At 42.8% G+C, this 19,592-nt stretch overlaps 1 protein-coding gene across 2 annotated transcripts in view; it reads right to left on the bottom strand.

Annotated features, from left to right (window-relative positions):
- The window catches only part of PALLD (palladin, cytoskeletal associated protein), a 358,590-nt gene that overhangs the window by 253,506 nt on the left and 85,492 nt on the right, over nucleotides 1–19,592 (bottom strand). The window contains exon 1 of one of the 2 annotated variants that reach the window (XM_084626105.1): nucleotides 17,243–17,601. The exons of the other annotated variant lie outside the window; for it this stretch is intronic. The gene's annotated coding sequence lies outside the window, so the exon portion shown is untranslated. Of the gene's footprint in view, nucleotides 1–17,242; nucleotides 17,602–19,592 lie in introns of those variants that run through there. 2 annotated transcript variants of the gene reach the window in all.

The following is a 19,592-nucleotide window of genomic DNA, read 5'->3' as shown; positions in this document are numbered from 1 at the left end:
AGGATTGTCTACATTACAAGTAAGTGAGCAGCAAGCCAGGGTGTCAATCTACAGTGCACTAGCTTGTCTCATGCTAACTCATCATGTGGATCCTGCCACAATGCAGTAGTAGTTCCTTAGTTTGCTTTGATATTTGAAATGGGAGTATGTCAAAGTGCACTACAGAACTTTAGTACGCTATAGCAGGGTCCACATGTCAAGTTAGGTCATGGCAAGCTAGTGTGCTGTGGATTCACATCCTGGATTGTTGTGCATTATCTCATCATGTAGATAAGTCTTCAGATACTAAATAGAAGAAGAAAGCAATGCTTGGGGGAAAACATTTGTTTAAAATTTAATTAATATTGGCAGGTGGAGCAAATAGCATTTGATGATTTTGAAAGAAGGAGAGAGAGAGGTATTATACCCTTACAGCCTAGGGATGCTCTAGCTCAGTGGTTCCCAAACTTGTTCCGCCGCTTGTGCAGGGAAAGCCCCTGCCGGGCTGGGTCAGTTTGTTTACCTGCCGCGTCCGCAGGTTCGGCCGATCCCGGCTGCCAGTGGCCGTGGTTCGCTGCTCTAGGCCAATGGGAGCTGCTGGAAGTGGTGGCCAGTACGTCCCTCGGCCCGTGCCGCTTCTAACAGCTCCCATTGGCCTGGAGCAGCGAACCGCGGCCACTGAGCGCCGCGATCAGCCGAACCTGTGGATGCGGCAGGTAAACAAACCGGCCCGGCAGTGGCTTTCCCTGCACAAGCGGTGGAACAACCACTGCTCCAGCTATTAGTGGGAACCACTGCTCTAGCTATCAGTGAACTAGAAAGCTGCCTAGAATGGCGGATTTGGCCTGGCCACACGCTGTCATGATGGAGGGATGGCTAGGCCAAATTTGCCACCTTAGGACACTTTGGAGGGGTCACTGAAGTGCTGTACTGAAGTTTTGCCTAGCCCAGCAGATGGTCTTTGTGAAAAGCAGCATGTTTTCTGGAAAAAAAAGATGGTTATTGTTGTTTTGGAAGTAGGGGACAAGTGTTTGCTCTTCTTAAATTAAAAGGCTAAAATCATTAGCTACAGGCAAGTCTAATGCATTCTGTTTATTTGCAAATTCTTTCTCTATACACAATGCAATTTTGACCCGAGATGGCCCTGCTCTACCAACACGGATTGGGACAAGACATCTGTGTGAAATTGGGTAGTACCAGAGCGATAATGATAGCGTATCCAATAGAGAATGCTGTAAATGGAACAATCTTACTTTACTTGAGAGATTTTAATCTCCAATAAGTGCAGCAAAATGCCTTTTTTTGCAGCTTATTGCAATTTTATTATAGAGAGGCTCAAGCCACAAAATATAAAATTTTTATTTTTAATTGTCCCACCCCAAACCCAAAGTTTAGCAGTGTTTTGATCAGGGATTTGGTTTGGGTCCATTTCTAGTTCTTAATTAACAAAGACAGAGTATCTTTCTCCTCATTCTGCATGTAAGTTTCATGCTCCTGAAAGTGAGGAAATATTGTTAATATTATGGTAGCACCTAGAGACTCCTATTAGGGCCTCATTGGGCTAGACACTGTAACCACAATGAAAAAAAATGGTCACTATCCAAAAGAGTTTACAAGCTAAGTAAATTTCAGGCAGTGGGTTGGAGTCTTGCATAATTTAAGTAGGTCTTCAAACTTCCCATACAGATAACAGCTGGCACAGGAAACCTCGCTTACTGCACCTCTACTATCCCAGTTGTCGGCCTCTCTTGATGAAAGGCTGCCATTCATATTCAACATGTGGCAAATTGTTTGCCACAAACAAGTGTTCAAATAATTTTTTTCACTTGTGACCTAATAAAAGATTTGAACACATCTCTAGAAGTGACGGGTTAGTTAAATACCTTTGAAAATCTGTCCTAAAGTCTTTCTTTGAAAACTGCCAGTTCCCTGATGTTATCTCATTCAATGAATGAAATCTGAACTTTAGAAAGAGTTGCTATTGCTGCTAATAAATTGTGAATGTTAGTCAAATAGCTTTTGAGCTTTTCTGCAGAAATACCTTAAGATCTCATAAGTAGCAGAAGAAAATTCTGAGCACTCTAATCTATTATGATTTATTAAGTAAAACTTTTTACTTTCAACACCCAGTGTGATTTTGGCTTCTACTTATTTTTGCTCTTTTTCCATCTTTCACACTTACTGTAGGCCTGAAAACACATGAACAAATAGGAATTAATAGTCACTGTTTATAATGGATCTAACTTGAATTTTTTGAAGTAACATAGTCAATGTCGATTGTCAAATTCTGTCCTCTTGTAAGCGGGGGAATAGTCCCGCTATTGTGGGGAACTTTCCTGGCTTCTGCACTACCCTGGTGAAGTGGGCTAGCGAAAGGATCTGAGTCCTCGCTCCCACTTCCTTTACCCAAATGGCCTCCCTGCCCTTGAGGACTCCCCTTCCACTCTCCTGTCTGGCAGAGTCCTCGTAACCCCAACAAGGCTGGGCCCAGGATTCCTGGGGGGCTCGAACCCTGCTGTGGTCACCTAGGACAGGGGCTAGGGTGTCCCCACTCCAGGATTCTCTCTCTGCACTGGGCACTTCTCTGACCCACTGACCATTACATACAAGTTAAAGCAAATGCAAGTTATTTAATCAACAATTAATTTTAAAAAGAATAAGGAAAAATGGGAAAGGTTAAAGGAAACCCACAACCCGCTCTGTGGCAGGGAACATCACAAACAGTGTCTCTGGAATGTCAGGACAGTTCACAGTCTGTTCCTTGTAAGTCCCAGGCCTTCTTCTCAGACCCTGGCTGTGGTGTAGGGATGCTGTGGATTGGACACTTGCTCTGGTGGTGGCCACACGCTCTCAGGTTCTAAGCGGTAGGACCCTTCTTCCCAGTCGGGGTTACGATCCAAGCCTGGCCTGCAGAGCCTCTTGGCTGTGGCATCTCCCTGTGCTGGGCCCCCCTCACCGCACCCAGCTCTGGACTGCTCCAGCCCCAGCTCCACCACTCTGTCTCTGCTGCTCTGCCTCCAGCTCCCTGGGCTGCTTCTTTGGACCCTCTGACTCTGGTTGCTGCAGTTCTGCTCCCAGGACAGGTCTGCTCTGCAGGCTGCTTCTGTGACTCTGCTCCCAGCACTGACCCGCTTCATGGGCTGCTTTTCTGGCCCCTCTGGCTCTGGTTGCTGCAGCTCTCCTCCCAGGGCAAGTCTGCTTTCTCTGGGCTGTGCCTCTGGCTTTAGGACTGCAGCTCTGTTCCCAGGACAGGGTCTGCTCTCTCTGGGCTGCTTTTCTGGTCCCTCTGGATCTGGCACAGCTCTGCTCCCCAGCTTAGCTTGGGCCCCTGCTTTCTCCTTAGCTCGGCCCCACTCTGTCTGACCCAGGCAAATCCAGCTCACTTGGAGGATGGGACCTCCCTGGCCTCCTGACTCTCTGATTAGCCTGCCCACCCTGTCATTCAGGCTGACCTGAAGCATTGGCCTCTCCCCATTGTTCCTGGGGACTATCAGTCTCAGGGTCCTAGTTTCCCATAGACCCGTCCCCTGTTAGTACTGGGAGCTAGCCAACCAAAACACCCCCACTGAATGTTAGTAAGAGGGCAACAGTCCCCTTACACTCTACTTAAAGCAACACCTCTTGGTGTTGGTGAAATCTGCTCTCTTATCAGTTGGTTCCCCCTATATCTTATGGTCACAAAAATTTATTATGAAATTATTTGTGAATTCTAGTAGGTCAATGGCATTGACTTCTCTTTTTAAATATAGACAACACTGAAACAGTTCCAGTGGAAATGTTTAAGGAAAGATTGAGCAAACTTTCTTTCACTAGTTTGTTTATTCTTTTAAATACGCCATTCAGTCTTGGATAATATAAAGAAACCATTTTGCACTTGATACCATTGCTACTAAAGTAGTGTTGCATATCAGGAGAAGTCAATTGCATTCCCTTGTCCATTACCAATTCCTTGAGAAATCTTCTCAGACTAAGAATGATGACATGAACTTAATCACTATTTCAGTGGTAATCTTTGCAGTGAATGTAAGTTCTAGCCACTTTGAATGATAGGTAAAGGTTTGCCATAGTAATGGTAGACTAACAGACTGACCTTCAAATGGTCCCATTAGGTCTAGAGCCAGTTTCTTTCATGGGCAGTTCAGTCAGTCAACTGATTGACAGGGATGCCGAAGTTTTTTCTGTGACTTGTCAAGTTATGTAATTCTTGAACAAGCTATGCAATTCTTGATTATTTCCTCAAATCTGCTTGTCCATCCCTGGCTACCACAAGTCTTGATGCAGTTGTCTTTTGGTTAGACTCATTCCCAGATTTCCTTCATGTGCCAGGTGAATCAATCATTCTCTCAGTAGTGTTGGCACAATAAGGTGGTCAATTCTCAAAATCCATGAGATGCATGTTGTGACAAAGTTCCAAGCCTGTATTGGTGGGCACCATGCTTTCATGAAGATTCGGTGGCCTCAGAAGCTCACTAAGGCTCTCACTGTGACCTCCCTTTTTCAGTGTAGTGGCAAGGGTCACAGCCAACTGAGCTACTTTCATCACAGGCCAGTATGGGAGGTGGGGAGGGGGGGGATATCCCCCAGTCTCTGTTGCTCCTTTGAGCTTAGTAGGCACAGTTCGGCCTCCTCTCTGGACTGAAGCTTGCTTCCCATCTCAAGGGGGGTCTCTGTAGGGCGGGGGATAGGAGGGAGAGGAACCTGGCCCACCCTCTACTCTGGGTTCCAGCCCAGGGACCTGAATGGTAGCAGCTGTTGGCAGCTTCCCCTTCACCACTGGAGCTGCTTTGATCCCCTTTTCTAGCTTCATCCTTACCTCAGGCTTCAGCAATGTTCCCTTTCCTCCAGCTCCTTTCACCCAGGCTTATCTGAGGGAACTGGAAGGAGAGCTTTTAAACAGTATGAGTGGGACCTTGATTGGTTCCAGCTGTCTCCATTAGCCTAATGGCCTTAACTGTTTAATTGGCATCAGGTGTCTTAATTGGCCTGGAGTAGTCTTTGTTTGGCTATCCAGGGAACAGCGACCTACTCATCCTGAGGCTGAGATACCTACCTTCCATCACTCTCTTATATCCTTCTAGTCTGAGTCCGTCACAATGTCTATATGGTTGCAAGTCTTCTAGTATCATCGTCTTGCAATGCCATGCATTGACTATCTACGTCCTTAGGTCCTGAAGTACTTTGTCTTCTCTCATGGCTGTTGCCCACTCTGAGACTGTGATAACTCCTTGGGTTGTAGCAGTGATTTGTGCAGTTACACTCTTCATCATCTTTCTTTATTGCACCCTCATAAGGTCAGAGACCATCTGCAGCGGTGTTCTTGGCACTTAGAAGATACGCAGTCCGGAAATCAAAGTCCATTAGTTTGGTGGCCCATTGGCAATTCTTGGTATTGCTGATCCAGAACCTTGTGTGGTGAATAAAACTGATCAGATCTTGTGATCAGATCTCAAGATAAATCTCTGACCCAACAGGTAGGTTCTGAAGTGCCAGAGCTTCTTTCTCAAATGACAGAATAGGATTTTTCTGGTTCAGTCAATGCTCTTGAGGCCAGTGCAAGAGTGACTTCTCACCATTTTTTTTAAGCTGAGTCAAGACAGCACCAAGACCGTACTCACTACTTTCATAGCAAATTTCTCTACAAACTTTGAATAGTATTCACACAATCTCAAGAAGGATTGAAGTTTGACCTTGTTGTCAGGCTCTGGTACAACAGAATTGGTTTTCACTAAGTGGTTTTGGCTGTATGTCATTATGAGAAATTGTATATCCTAGATATGTCACTGAGTCAGTATGGAATTGACATTTCTTTTTGCTGATGGCAAAATCACGTTGTCAAAATTTTTCTAGAACCTTTTATATATAGGAGGACATGTTTGGATTCATCTTTGCCATACACTAGAATATGATCTTAAAAGTAAAACTCCTTGTCTCTCTAAAGATCCCATGTATCATTCCCTGGAATACAGAAGCTACAGAGGTTTACCCAAACAACATTGATTTGAATTGTATCAAACCTTCTAGAGTGAAGAAAGTTGCATATTTGTGGGATTCTTCCATTAAGGTGATCTGGTGGAAAGCTGAGGATAAGTCTCCGAGTTTTAAAGACTCTTGCCTCCTTCAAGGTGAGCAACATTTCATGGATACTGGGTAGAGGAAGATAATCTATAACAGTGTTGGAGTTTAGATCTCTCACACACATGCAGATAGCACTATTAGGCTTCCTGCTGAGACCAATAGGAGAAATCCATTCCGATGATTCAGCAGGTTCAGTGATATTTGTTTTGCATCATTTTAGAATCTCCTCCTTGGCCAGTTGTCTCAGTACAATTGGTGCGTTTCATATTTTGTGCTGTATGGCACCACATTGTTTTTAGCTGGATCTTCTGCTTGAAGATTTTTGCAACACCTGTGAAAACTTCTGGAAAGTCAAGGAAGATTCCTGTTTATAGCCTATCTTCAGTTTGCAGGACAGGCTGTGTACTATTCAGATCCCTCTGATGATTCCATACTAAAATAGAAACGCTCACTTAGGCTACACAGATTTTCCCTTGGGTATTATGGATCTTGTACTTGAGAATAGCTGTAAAATAGCCATTGATGGGGATTGGAGATCCTCTATACCCTTTGGGGTATATGTCTGGAAGATGCAACTCAAGTAGGGAGCTGACAAATAGCACAGTGTAGAGGTGGTTGGGAATTATAGTTAGGGCCCTACCAAATTCACGGTCATGAAAAATGCAACACAGACTGTGAAATCTGGTCTCCCCTGGTCTTTTGTGAGCTTTTACCCTATACTATACAGATTTCACAGGAGACACCAGTGTTTCTCAAATTGGAAGTCCTGACCCAAAAGGGAGTTGCAGGGGTGGGGGTCCGCAAGGTTATTTGCGGGGGGATCACAGTATTGCCACCCTTACTTCTGCACTGTCTTCAGAGCTGGGCTGCAGTACTGCTACCCTACAATAACCTTGCTACCACTGCACAACTCTGTTTTGGGTCAGGATCCCTACAATACAATACAACACCGTGAAATTTCAGATTTAAATAGCTGAAACCATGAAATTTATGATTTTTAAAATCCTATGACCATGAAACTGACCAAAATGGCAGGGCCCTAGTTATAGTATAAGATGAACCAGAATCCACTAACATCCTCATCTCATGGCCACTGACTTGCACTTAGCGGTGTGCAGTGGTATGGTGATCTCCTGTCATATTCAGAACACCACTGGGATTCAGTTCCCATCATCATTATCTGTGAGAACTAAGGATACTACATTGACAGCAGACTTACAGATTACCAAAATGTCTTTTTTTTTTTGCACTTCTTGTATACAGATTTCTTGGCAGGACACCCTGAAAGTCTGCCCTGTGACCTGCCTTCTGCTGCAATGTGGTATGTGGGAGGGTAAAGCCACTGTGGATGTAAATTTAGGAGCTTTGCTGATTGCAGTCTTGTATTGAAGTGCATTAACCTCTGCAAGTTTGGAGACATCTGATGTTATGGAAAGTGATTTAGTAAGTGGATGGTGCTTTCCACTCATTGGGCAGGTTCTACGTTTCATCCAAGGTAAAGCCTTTTATCATGAGGAGTCGTTCATGAATCTCGGAACTGGCTATCTTCATGAAAATTTGATCTCTGATCATTTTCATCTGCGAAACTGGGAAATCCACAGGTAGCACTCAACTCATGTAATGCAGCTACATAGTGGTCAATGGGCTTGTGAGGCACCTGTACATGGGAACCAAATTTGAAGCATTCAGCAACAATATTTAGTAGAGGATTAAAATGATCATCCAGGGCTCGGAGAACAGCATCATATGCAGTTGTATATTGCAGTTGGTCAGTAATAGGAGGGAGATGCTGGGCCTACCAGGCTTGACAGTAACCTTCAGGTTTCTGAGTCCGTTTGTAAGGCTGATTAGAGAAAAACAGTAGATCAACAACACTGATACCTTCCTGCTCAAGATGTAATTTTTTTTAAACCAGATATTCATATTCTGCAGATTAAGTTCAAATAGAGCAATAAAAAAATAAAAATCAGTAATAAGGATAGGAACTTTCACAAAATTGGTCTGAACTGATGAAGGGTTATAAGAATGATACTTTGTCCTTTCTCTGTGCAACAGCTTTCACCTGTGTATTTCAAGTGCTTTTTAAATAATTAAGCCTCCTGAAGAAATATTTTACTCAGCTGCAAAATGGAGTTCACCGAGAGGCAGAGTAAACTGACTTTTACTGATAAAGCAAATCAGTAGCAGAGCTGGGATTAGACTCCCAGGCCCAGATCCACCAAAGAATTTATGCATTTAAGATCAAACTCTAGGCTCCTGAGATCCTCAGAACCTCTGCTAAGCTACTGGAATTCATTTGCAAATTGGATACTATTAATTTAGGCTTAAATAGAGACTGGGAGTGGCTAAGTCATTATGCAAGGTAGCCTATTTCCCCTTGTTTTTTCCTACCCCCCCCCCCCCCCGATGTTCTGGTTAAACTTGGATTTAAACTTGGAGAATGGTCAGTTTGGATGAGCTATTGCCAGCAGGATAGTGAGTTTGTGTGTGTGTGTGTCCCGGAAAAAAAAAGGGGGGGGGGTGAGAGCATGGATTTGTGCTGGAAATGGCTCACCTTGATTACCATGCACATTGTAGGGAGAGTGTTCACTTTGGATAAGCTATTACCAGCAGGAGAGTGAGTTTGTGTGTGTGGTTTTTGGAGGGGGGTGAGAGAACCTGGATTTGTGCAGGAAATGGCCCACCTTGATTATCATGCACATTGTGAAGAGAGTTGTCACTTTGGATGGGCTATTACCAGCAGGAGAGTGAGTTTGTGTGGGGGGGGCGGAGGGTGAGAAAACCTGGATTTGTGCTGGAAATGGCCCAACTTGATGATCACTTTAGATAAGCTATTACCAGCAGGACAGTGGGGTGGGAGGAGGTATTGTTTCATGATCTCTGTGTGTATATAATGTCTGCTGCAGTTTCCATGGTATGCATCCGATGAAGTGAGCTGTAGCTCACGAAAGCTCATGCTCAAATAAATTGGTTAGTCTCTAAGGTGCCACAAGTACTCCTTTTCTTTTTGCGAATATAGACTAACACGGCTGTTACTCTGATACCTAAACCTAGTGGTGCCTAAAATACCCCAGCACCTAAGAGTCCAACTGTTAAAGTCCCTTAGTTGCCTCAGCTTCTGAGCATGCGTCATTCACACAATGTCTTATTCTAGGCTCTCAGGTGCCTAAAGTCCAGAAGGATTCTCAAACCAGGTGAAGATGAAGAGAGGCATTGCCTATCTTGCCTGTGGGGCCCACCCAGTAGTATGCTTTCAGCAAGCCTAACTCTACACAAAACTGCCGATCGGACTAGCAGAGGGAGGTCTCCCTTATAACCTTTAGCCCAGTAGTTAGGGCACTCATCAGGGATGTGGGAGACCCCAGTTCAATTCCTTTCTCCACCTGATGAAGAGAAGGGATTTGAACTTTACTATAGAGTTGCTCTCTCTCTTTCTGGCCAATGAATATTTAAATTATTCATTCACAATGGAACAGCTTCAACAGGAAAGACAGATAGAGCCACATCAGAATATCCCATAACCCAGAGGTTCAGGCACTCACATGAAAAGTAGGAAACGCTGCTGAAATCCCATCTCCTCAGCCAGCGGAGGGGGAAAATTGAACTGGGGTCTCCCACATCCTTGGTGAGTGAACTAAACTAACCACAGGGCTAGCGATTATAAGGGAAACCTCCTCCCGCCCCTACTCTCCCAACTCTTTTGTGAAGAGTTAGGTATCTGCAGCTGCTGTTCTTGCAAGAAGCTTATTAGGTGTAGGACAGAGGTTCCCAGCTGTTGATCCCAAATGAAGATAGGCACCTAATTCCCTCAGAAGGACAGAGATAAGGAGAAAGGTGTCTCCTCAGCATCTGCTATTGCTAGCTTAGGCATCTCCCAGCCCAGCGTACTGTTTTTTGTTTTAATCCCATGTTTAGGCGCCAAGCTCTCCCCATGCATTGAACAGGGAGCCTAGACACCTAATTCTGGGTTTGTGGATTCCACTGGATGGCTAGACTCCTAAGTCCCTTTGTGGATTTGGGCTCCATGCCCTATTTATATCACTAAATCACACTTCCTCCTAGAGTTAATATTTGTGTTTACTAAAAGCAATATTTTCTCCATTAGACCAGATAAATTATACTTATTTCGCGTTGAAGACAGACAAGAACTGTAAATAAAAAACGTCCTAAGGAACAAGAATGATTCAATAGTCTGTGCAGGGATCAGGACTGTTTGCTTCTGTTCCTGTCTCTGCCACTGATTTATTGTTTATCCTTGTTCAAGTCACTTAACTGCTCTGCCACCATTTAGCTATCTGCAAGATGGTTAGAATACTTATCTAATAGAAATGCTCTGATAATTAATACTTGCAAAGTGTTTAATGATCTTCAGGTGGAAGGTGATGTCCGATAGAATGGCAGAGTGGCAGTGCCACGTGGTACTAGGCATGTAAATACCTGTTTGAGAACAAGCGCTACCTTGCTACACCTACTGCGTAGTTATTATCTTATAATTATATTTTCATACGGAAAGCTACAACCTGAGCTGACTTGTTTGTAGCTTATTAATACGTGCTTTAATATAGTGGAATCGTGTGATTGTTCAGATCCTAGAGTTTAAGTGCTCTGAGACGTATCTAGTGTTTTGGTTAATGTTTAGTGGATATTCAGAGGTACTAATAACTTCCACATATGTATTGTGCACTTCATATTCACAACAGACTGCAATTAAGTTTTAAACAATGTAGTTTATGTGTGGCAGATGTTAATTTCATGTATTCTGATTCAAGGAGTAAGGTTAAAGTTTCTTTATGTCTTTTATAAGTTAAGAACAAAGTTCGCCTGTGTCCTGGAGAATATACACAAACGGGGGGGGGGGGGGCGGAGAGAGACAAAAACACAGAAAAGTTTAGTCTCAGTATGTGTCAGAATGTATTATTGAAAATTTATGCACAGATTTGTGATCAATGCTCCCCCACCCCCTTTCAGCATTGTTGACCTAAATATTTTATTATTAACATAATCATCTCAAAATAATATCCAAGAACGTCCAAAAAAAGTCTTCAGTATAACTGCTGTTTATTGGTTTTGGTATTGGATAGTATATTGTTTTGGTCTCAGCAAAATTCAAGTTCCATACAGTGATTTCTCTTAGGTTTGTTCTCTAAGTTGGTGTTCTATCATCTTCCACAAAGACCAATGAAATTTGAAATAGCAGCACTGTATGCTGCAAAATTTAAAGCCTAGAAAACAAAGGTTTTTTAAAAAATAAATCTAATATTTGTTTACGAGAGCACAATTAATGTGCTTGGTGCTTTCTAAACATTCACGAAGGGACAGTGACTGCTTGATGAAGTCCACAATCTAAGGAGAGACAGACAGGTCATTATGGGCTGCAATTTCTTTCCGTTTTTAAAAGTATAGTTAAATCTGAATGGGGGATGAAATTTCCAGAGAAGCAATGGCTTCATCAGTGGATGACAGTCAGAAGGGGGTCAGAATTAGGAATGGCCTCAACAGGAGTAACAAATCACAGGGATGTCTCAAGGGAAGGGTTGGCCAAAGACAGCTGGGGAATCTGAGAGCCAAATGAGATCTTTTCTTCTAAGCAAAGAACTCTACCAGATGGTGTACAAAATGGGAGACTGAAATGGATTGAGATTGGGAGAAAGAAAAAAAGAAGAAATCTTGAAAGAGTAAGAAAAATGTTAGCGTACTACTTCCACTCTGTAACTTCATTGATTATATATGTAATATGTTTAAGGGGATAAATATGTGAATTATGATGTGGTTATTTAAAAAATTATCCTTTATTTTAATTAATTATCCAGTTATTCTGCTCCCCCATAATAGCCAAAAAATGCTGAATTTTGTGTATAGTCAAAGTAGACAACCTCCTCGCAGGTCTGCATTCTTTGTTGGGAAGAGGATGATAACCTCTGGTGTTATATGGAGACCATCTCCAGTCTATTGATTGGTTTTTTGGTTGTAACTATGCCTCCAGTTCTCCTATTAAGTCAAAAGATTTCCCATTACATTTTTCTCCCTTGCATGTTGGGGGCAAGGTAGCTTTACATGCTCTATGAAGTCCTCCAAAAGAAAACCCCTGTCCTTATATGTGTAGAGCCTTAGAAACTATTTCATTTTAGCTTGACCTGACCATTAATGCCACAATTCCAACTCTCAGCCTCCAGGCAATTAAAAAGAAAGAAAATTGTTTGAATAAATCCAGCCAGCAATTTCCATGTAAAAAAAAAAAAAAAGCAAGCTGGAACCATGTGGTCTCAATAAGGCTGTAAAAACACCTCCCCCTTTATTTTTCTAAATGTACATTGCAGCGTACCCATAACCTCTCTTTTAAATCATCTTTAACCAGATCTGAATCATTCTGACCACAAATGAATGGGTGACACTGGAATGTGCTTGAGTAGACAGTCGCTCAGAAGTGGACTTTAGGGCATTTTCTACTTCCAATGTTAAAGGGCCTCATCCACAGCAAAAAAACCTTTAAAGGTTAAACCTTGAAGATAGAAAATGACATCATAGTTTAATCATTCAGCAAAAAAATGCAACTTCTGCAGAATAAGTCAAAGTAATGTACCACAAACCACAGTGGGCAGATAAAGCCAAAGAACAGGTTTTCTTACTGAGGCATACAGATACCACAAGCAGCTGGCAGATACATGTTTAATTGTATTCACAGAAACCTATTGTATCTGTCAGTACAGCCATATTCAGAGCGGCCAGTCAGTACACAATGTCAGAATAACCACACTTAGAACAACAAATTGAATTCTGCTTTCACATTTATACTGTACTGCAGTCCAGGCTGTGGGCTACCATCATTTTTGGCACAGATGTAAAATGTATCTGGCAATATCCTTTAAAGAGTTTTAGACAGATCATTTAAGGCCCAATCCTGTGAGATGCCTAGCTCTACCTGGATGGTGCTGAGCTTCCACAAGTCCTACGGAAGTCAGCAGAACTTGAAGGCACTCAACGCCTCACAGGAGTTAGAACAGAAATGTCAGACATATATGAACATGATTTGCTGGGGAAGAGTCAACATGTTTTTTTTAAAAGGGAAATCATGCCTCACCAATCTACTACAATTCTTTGAGGGGGTCAACAATCATGTAGACAAAGGGGACCCCGTGGATTTAGTGTACTTAGATTTTCAGAAAGCCTTTGACAATATCCCTCACCAAAGGCTCTTAAGCAAAGTAAGCTGTCATGCGGTAAGAGGGAAGGTCCTCTCATGGATCAGTAACTGGTTAAAAGATAGGAAACAAAGCGTAGGAATAAATGGTCAGTTTTCAGAATGGAGAGAGAGGTAAATAGTCGTGTCCCCCCCACGGATCTGTACTGGGATCAGTACTATTCAACTTATTCATAAATGATCGGGAAAAAGGGGTAAACAATAAGGTGGCAAAATTTGTGGATGATACAAACCTACTCAAGATAGTTAAGTCCAAAGAAGACGGCAAAGAGCTACAAAGAGATCTCACAAAACTGCGTGAGTGGGCAACAAGATGGCAGTTGAAATTCAATGTGGATAAATGCAAAGTAATGCACATTATGTTTTCCAATCCCAACTATATATATAAAATGATGGGGTTTAAATTAGCTGTTACCATTCAAGAAAGATCTTGGAGTCATTGTGGATCATCCTCTGAAAACATCCACTCAATGTGAAGCGGCAGTCAAAAAAGCGAACAGAACATAAGCGCTGACTCTGTGAGTGCTATGGGGCTGGAGCACTCATGGGGAAAAATTAGCGGGTGCTTCGCATCCACTGGCAGCCAAGCTCTCCCCTCCTTGCCTCCTTCTCCTCCCCACAATGCGCTGCGTCCCCACTCCTCCCCCTCCCTCCTAGCACAAACAGCTGTTTGGTGGCATTTAGGACTTTCCAGGAGGAAGGGAGAGGAGAGGGGACGCGGTGCGCTCGGGGGAGGAGGCGGAGAAAAGGCAGGGGAAGGGCAGGGATCTGGGGGAAGGGGGTGGAATGGGGGCAGGAAGCGGGTGGGAAAAGGCAGGGTGGGGCAGGAACTTTGGGGAAGGAGTGGAATGGGGGTGGGGCGAGGGCGGTACAGGGGTGGGAAGGGATGGTGCAGGGCCACGGGGAGGGGGCGGTGTCGAGCACCCACCGGGCAGAGGGGAAGTTGGCACCTATGGAACAGAATGTTGGGAATCATTAAGAAAGGGATAGATAAGAAAGAACATATCATATTGCCTCTATAGAAATCCATGGCACGCCCACATCTTGAATACTGCATGCAGATGTGGTCACCTCATCTCAAAAAAAGATATATTGGAATTGGAAAAGGTACAGAAAAGAACAACAAACATGAATATGTGTATGGAACGGCTTCCATATGAGGAGAGTTTAACAAGACTTGGACTTTTCAACTTGGAAAAGAGACGACTAAGGGGGGATATGATAGAGGTCTATAAAATCATGACTGGTGTGGAGAAAGTAAATAAGGAAGTATTATTTACTCCTTTTCGTAACACAAGAACTAGGGGTCACCAAATGAAATTAATAAGCAACAGGTTTAAAACAAACAAAACACAGTATTTCTTTACACAATGCACAGTCAACCTGTGGAACTCCTTGCCAGAGGATGTTGTGAAGATCAAGACTGTAACAAGGTTCAGAAAGGAACTAGATCCATCAATAGACTATTAGCCAGAATGGGCAGGGATGGTGTCCCTAGTCTCTGTTTGCCAGAAGCTGGGAATGGGCGATAGGGGATGGATCACTCGATAATTACTTGTTCTGTTCATTCCCTATAAAGCACCTGATATTGGCCACTGTTGGTAGACAGGATACTGGGCTTAGATGGACCTTTGGTCTAACCCAGTATGGCCGTTCTTCTGTTCTGTGAGTATTCACCATGTCTCAAAAGGAGTCCCCAAATGCAAGAGACCTTTAAAAAAATAATAGGAGATAGGAACTAATTCACTGTAGGTTTGTGAAAGTCAAGTTTAGGCAACGAATAATAAAAGAACCTACCTAACAGACAAGCTCTCAGCATAGGTATCACATCAGCTATAAGAGCAGAGAGGCCCAGGTTTATCAGCCGCACTAAGTAGCATGTTATTTTTAAAAATATAGCCATAGTTTGAATAAGCTTCCTTCCCCCCTTCAAATGACAAATTATACATGTAGCCAAAGTGATGTGTCTTTAATATGGATAGGCCAGAGCCAGAACTCTGGATTCAGATATTAACTTTCTCATCGTTCAAGAATACCTGGATCCACGGTTTTTGGTTCAGGCCAACCTCTAGTGTCTAACTGCTGAGCTTAACACTCATTGCCAGAATTCACCGACAGTACCAAATGATATGTTAAAAAACATATTAAAGCAGGAAAATTAACAAAAGACCTCAGGTTTTTCCTTGCATCAATGAGAAATTATAGCACCTATGGAAATTATGAAACTGAAAGCATTGCTGATGAAATCTGACATGATGCCATCAGAGGGGAGCACAACTCTAGAAAGCACCATTCCAATTTTAGCTCCCAAAAGGAATTTTTGCTAGTTCTAGTGTCCCATTCCAAACAAGTGAATAATACTCTTTTTATAGACTAAACAACAGCATTCACAAAAGATGTGAATCCCAGTGCAACAAGGACAAAGCTCTTTTTGAACACTTCATGAAAAAATGAATGAGGCACTGAACACCATCTGTAGTCATTTGGGAATTCAGATCCCCACTCAGACAGCTGACCAGATAACAGAACATTTATTCACCAATCTTCCCACAAAGTACAGGTGCCCAACCAGACTATTCTTTCCAACAAAAAGGGGAAAGTTAGAACTGGACAGTGTTGGTAAAAGTTTGAGAAACTGAACAAACAAAAAGCTGCAGCCATTGGAGCAAACAGGTAAATGACTGCACCTGCCATATTTTGCACAATCAATCAACCATTTGCACCTGCACACAACTGCATATTTTGTATGCGACTAGATTCACTCCCACATCACCTGTGACAAAACAAAAGTAAACAATTGCCTTTTTGCAAATTACTACAGAGTTTTGGAATCACTATTTCAAGCATAGGTACAACCACAGGCAAGGCTAGAGAATCTGTTCCCCTCCTCAAGTTTGTTTACTATCCTGTTTGTAACTCTGTGATAGTTACATGGCAAATGCATTCACACTACAGGTCTTCTCCCCTTCCCCAACTTTTTAACATAGTTGAACTACTGGTTTTCAAAGCTTTATCACCATTTTGTCAAGTCAGTTCAGCTAAATCTTGGCAACATCTAGTAGCATGCTGACTGCATTGTTTATCAGTAGCTTTATGACAAATGGTCCCTAAGGTGGGTCCCTTTTTGACAGCTAGATAGTATCTCTGGATCAATATCCTGGACACTGTTCATTTTAAGTATTTCTAGAGACCAGTCAAAGAGAAAGGAGAAAAAAATCCCTGTAAACACCATCATGGGTGGTTCTTTGGTAGCAAGTTTAAGAAACAGTATGGGATATGTACAAAAACAAGGATAGCAGCAACTGTTTGTTTACTAGAAGAAAACCTGGCTTCATTTTGCCCAGTTCTTGTCCTCTCAATGACAGACGCCTCTCCAAGAACACATTCCTTTCTACTGTATGTTGGCTTCCACTTGTTTCCCCGAGAACAATATTTGCTAACTGATTGCTCTTTACTTCAAGACCTGAAAAAAATGAGATTCGTTTCCTAAAATGAGCAAAGGTGGTTTGAATGAATTAAAGCAGTTTAAATCAAACCTATTTTTTGCTCCTATGAACCTAAATAAATCTTTCCCCTCCCCCCATCCCTTACATTAGAGTGACCGACATACAAACAACTTCACTGTGTGCTGCCTCTGTCTGACAGTGCTAATTTCCACTTCACAGGTTCAAACAACAAACTGAGCAGTTCCTATTCTGTAGTCACTCTGTTCTACTTACGAATGGCGATTGAACAGATTTTCAGATAACCTAGTCATGAAGCCCTATGGAAATCTTTCGAAGATCAGAATTTGGCTAAAACCTGTAGATTTTTGTTCGGGCTTTCTGGGCGGGAGAAAGATCAGGAAAACTTGACTGCAAAGCACTGTTCGAGGCCACTGTGACTGAGCATATACACTGCGATTCACTCGAATGCTCTGCCATTGCAATGAAATTACTAAAGCACCTCATTTCCTCTACTTCTTTATACGTATTTAATGCTGGCACTTACCGTCGTGGAACAAATGGACCCCCACCCCCAAAGAGGTTAACGGTCTCCGTGTCCCTTTACTCCTTGACTATCTCCAGCTCCCAGCTTTGCTCTTCTAAAAATCAGCCTAGTTTGCAGAACAGAACAGAGGAAATTAATAGACCGCCGAGTTGCCAAAATTCCGACCACTCAGGAGCAGCAGCGAAGACGTCCTCCCGGGTTCCGACTGATTCCAAAGAACAAAGCCTGCTGCTGGCAGTGAGGAAGCTGAGTGCAAGTCCCTTGGCTTCAGTCCAACTGTTGCTCTTGCTTTTGCTTCAGAATACGTGAGTGTGTGCTCCCGCAATGTATGTGAGAGAGGAGGGCTGGGGGGAAAATAGAGTGAGTGTTGGGGGAGGAATGCTGGTGATGTCCAAAAATAAGACGAAAGAAATTACTAGAGGGATCCGTTCCCCCCCCCCCTTACTTTCTCCTCTTATCACATGTGCTGAGGCTTTATCCTTGCCGGGGATTTTGATCTCAAGAGAGAAGGTAGAGAGCAAATTCCACAGGGGCTTCCCAAAACCGATCGCTGTTTGGACTGAGCTTTAAATCACGACGGAGGGGCTTTCTTCATCCCCTGAGCAAGGAAGCTGCCAAGATACCTTGGGAATTGCGGGCTTAGTGGCACTCTAACGTTAGGTAGTTGTGAAGCACAGTAGGTCTCTCTCTCTGCCCCTCCTCCCGCAATTAAAAGTTTACTCGATTTCCAAGATATAATACCGCCATTGCTTCCCTAAACTATTTCAGATTCCACTCCCTGGTATCTCTGGATGTTGTATAATATAGAGTTTTTAAAATTTCGACTATGTATTTGCTTCTAGCACAATGCACAAACTATGGCAACTTACACCGCACCACCCTCTCATTACCTCTAGTGAATTCTGTTGCTCCACGCTTGGAAAGGAGCTTGCTCTGTACCAAAAAGCAAATAAGAACTTTCCCTGGAGAACTATAGAGCTCCAAGTTAACTACTGTGGTTACAAGTGGACCAGGGATGCCAGTGCCAAAAAATAAATTGTTTTTTTATTCTTCACCACTGTGATGGGTTTGGTCACAGGGATCCCCCTGGGACTGTCACCTGACATGCTGAGATTACCTCTGAGCCCATATTGCCTGCCAAAAGCCTGCTTTGTTGAGCCCAGACATGCTAGCCTGGTGCAACACAGATCCAGGTCTGGTCCACAACCCCAAAGCTGCAAGCTTAACTGAAAACAACTTAGCAGTTACCTAGCTCCAGCACCCAGACACACAGCTCCCAAGGGGATCCAGACCCCAAATAAATCGGTTTTACTCTGTATAAAGCATATGCAGGGTAAACTCATACATTGTCCACCCTCTATAACACTGATAGAGAGATATACACAGCTGTTTGCTCCCCCAGGTATCAATCACTTACTCTGGGTTTATTAATAAACAAAAGTGATTTTATTAAGTATAAAAAGTAGGATTTAAGTGGTTTCAAGTAATAACAGGCAGAACAAGTAAGTCACCAAGCAAAATAAAGCAAAAACACATACATCTAAGCCTAATACATTAAGAAACTAATTACAAGTAAAATCTCACCCTCAGAGATGTTCCAATAAGCTTCTTTCACAAACTAGACTCCTTCCTAGTCTGGGCCCATCCTTTTCCCTGGTACAGTCCTTGTTAGTTTCAGCAGGCATCTTAGGTGGAAACTAGGGGTTTTCTTATGTCTCACTGCCCCCTTTGTTCTGTTCCACCCCCCTTTTATAGCTTTGGCACAAGGTGGGAATCTTTTGTCTCTCTGGGTCCCCACCCCCTCTTCTAAATGGAAAAGTACCAGATTTAAGATGGATTCCAGTATTAGGTGACATGTTAACATGTCCTGTGAGACCCCAGCCTCCATTTTTCCAGGGCTGGCCTACACATATACAGGGAGGTTTGAAGTAAACAGAGCCATTTACAACCAATTGTCCTAGTCAATGGGAGCCATCAAGATTCTAAACTATTATTAATAGCCCACACTTTGCATAATTACAGTAGGACCTCAGAGTTATACTTCATATTTGTAACTTCAGATACATACATACAAATAGGAGCAATATATTCAGTAGGCTATAACCTTTGTTATGGTACCTTACAAGAGACCTTTTGCATAAAGCATATTCCAGTTACATCATATTTATACTTATAAGCATATTTCCATAATACATATGGAGTGCGACATCACATGGCAAATGCATTCATCATTCCATCATTAATTGAACAAAATCTTAATAAGAACATCAGGAAGAAACTAGCATGTGTGTTTCACCCATAGCTTAACACGGACATTAATGCCACTTTCTAGTAGTCTCTTCTTAACAGT

Source organism: Lepidochelys olivacea, assembly GCF_965140295.1.
Source record: "Lepidochelys olivacea isolate rLepOli2 genome assembly, chromosome: 4".
NCBI lineage: Eukaryota > Metazoa > Chordata > Testudines > Cheloniidae > Lepidochelys > Lepidochelys olivacea.
The sequence above is the reverse complement of the archived record's forward strand: the minus strand, read 5'-3'. Positions and strand labels throughout refer to the sequence as shown.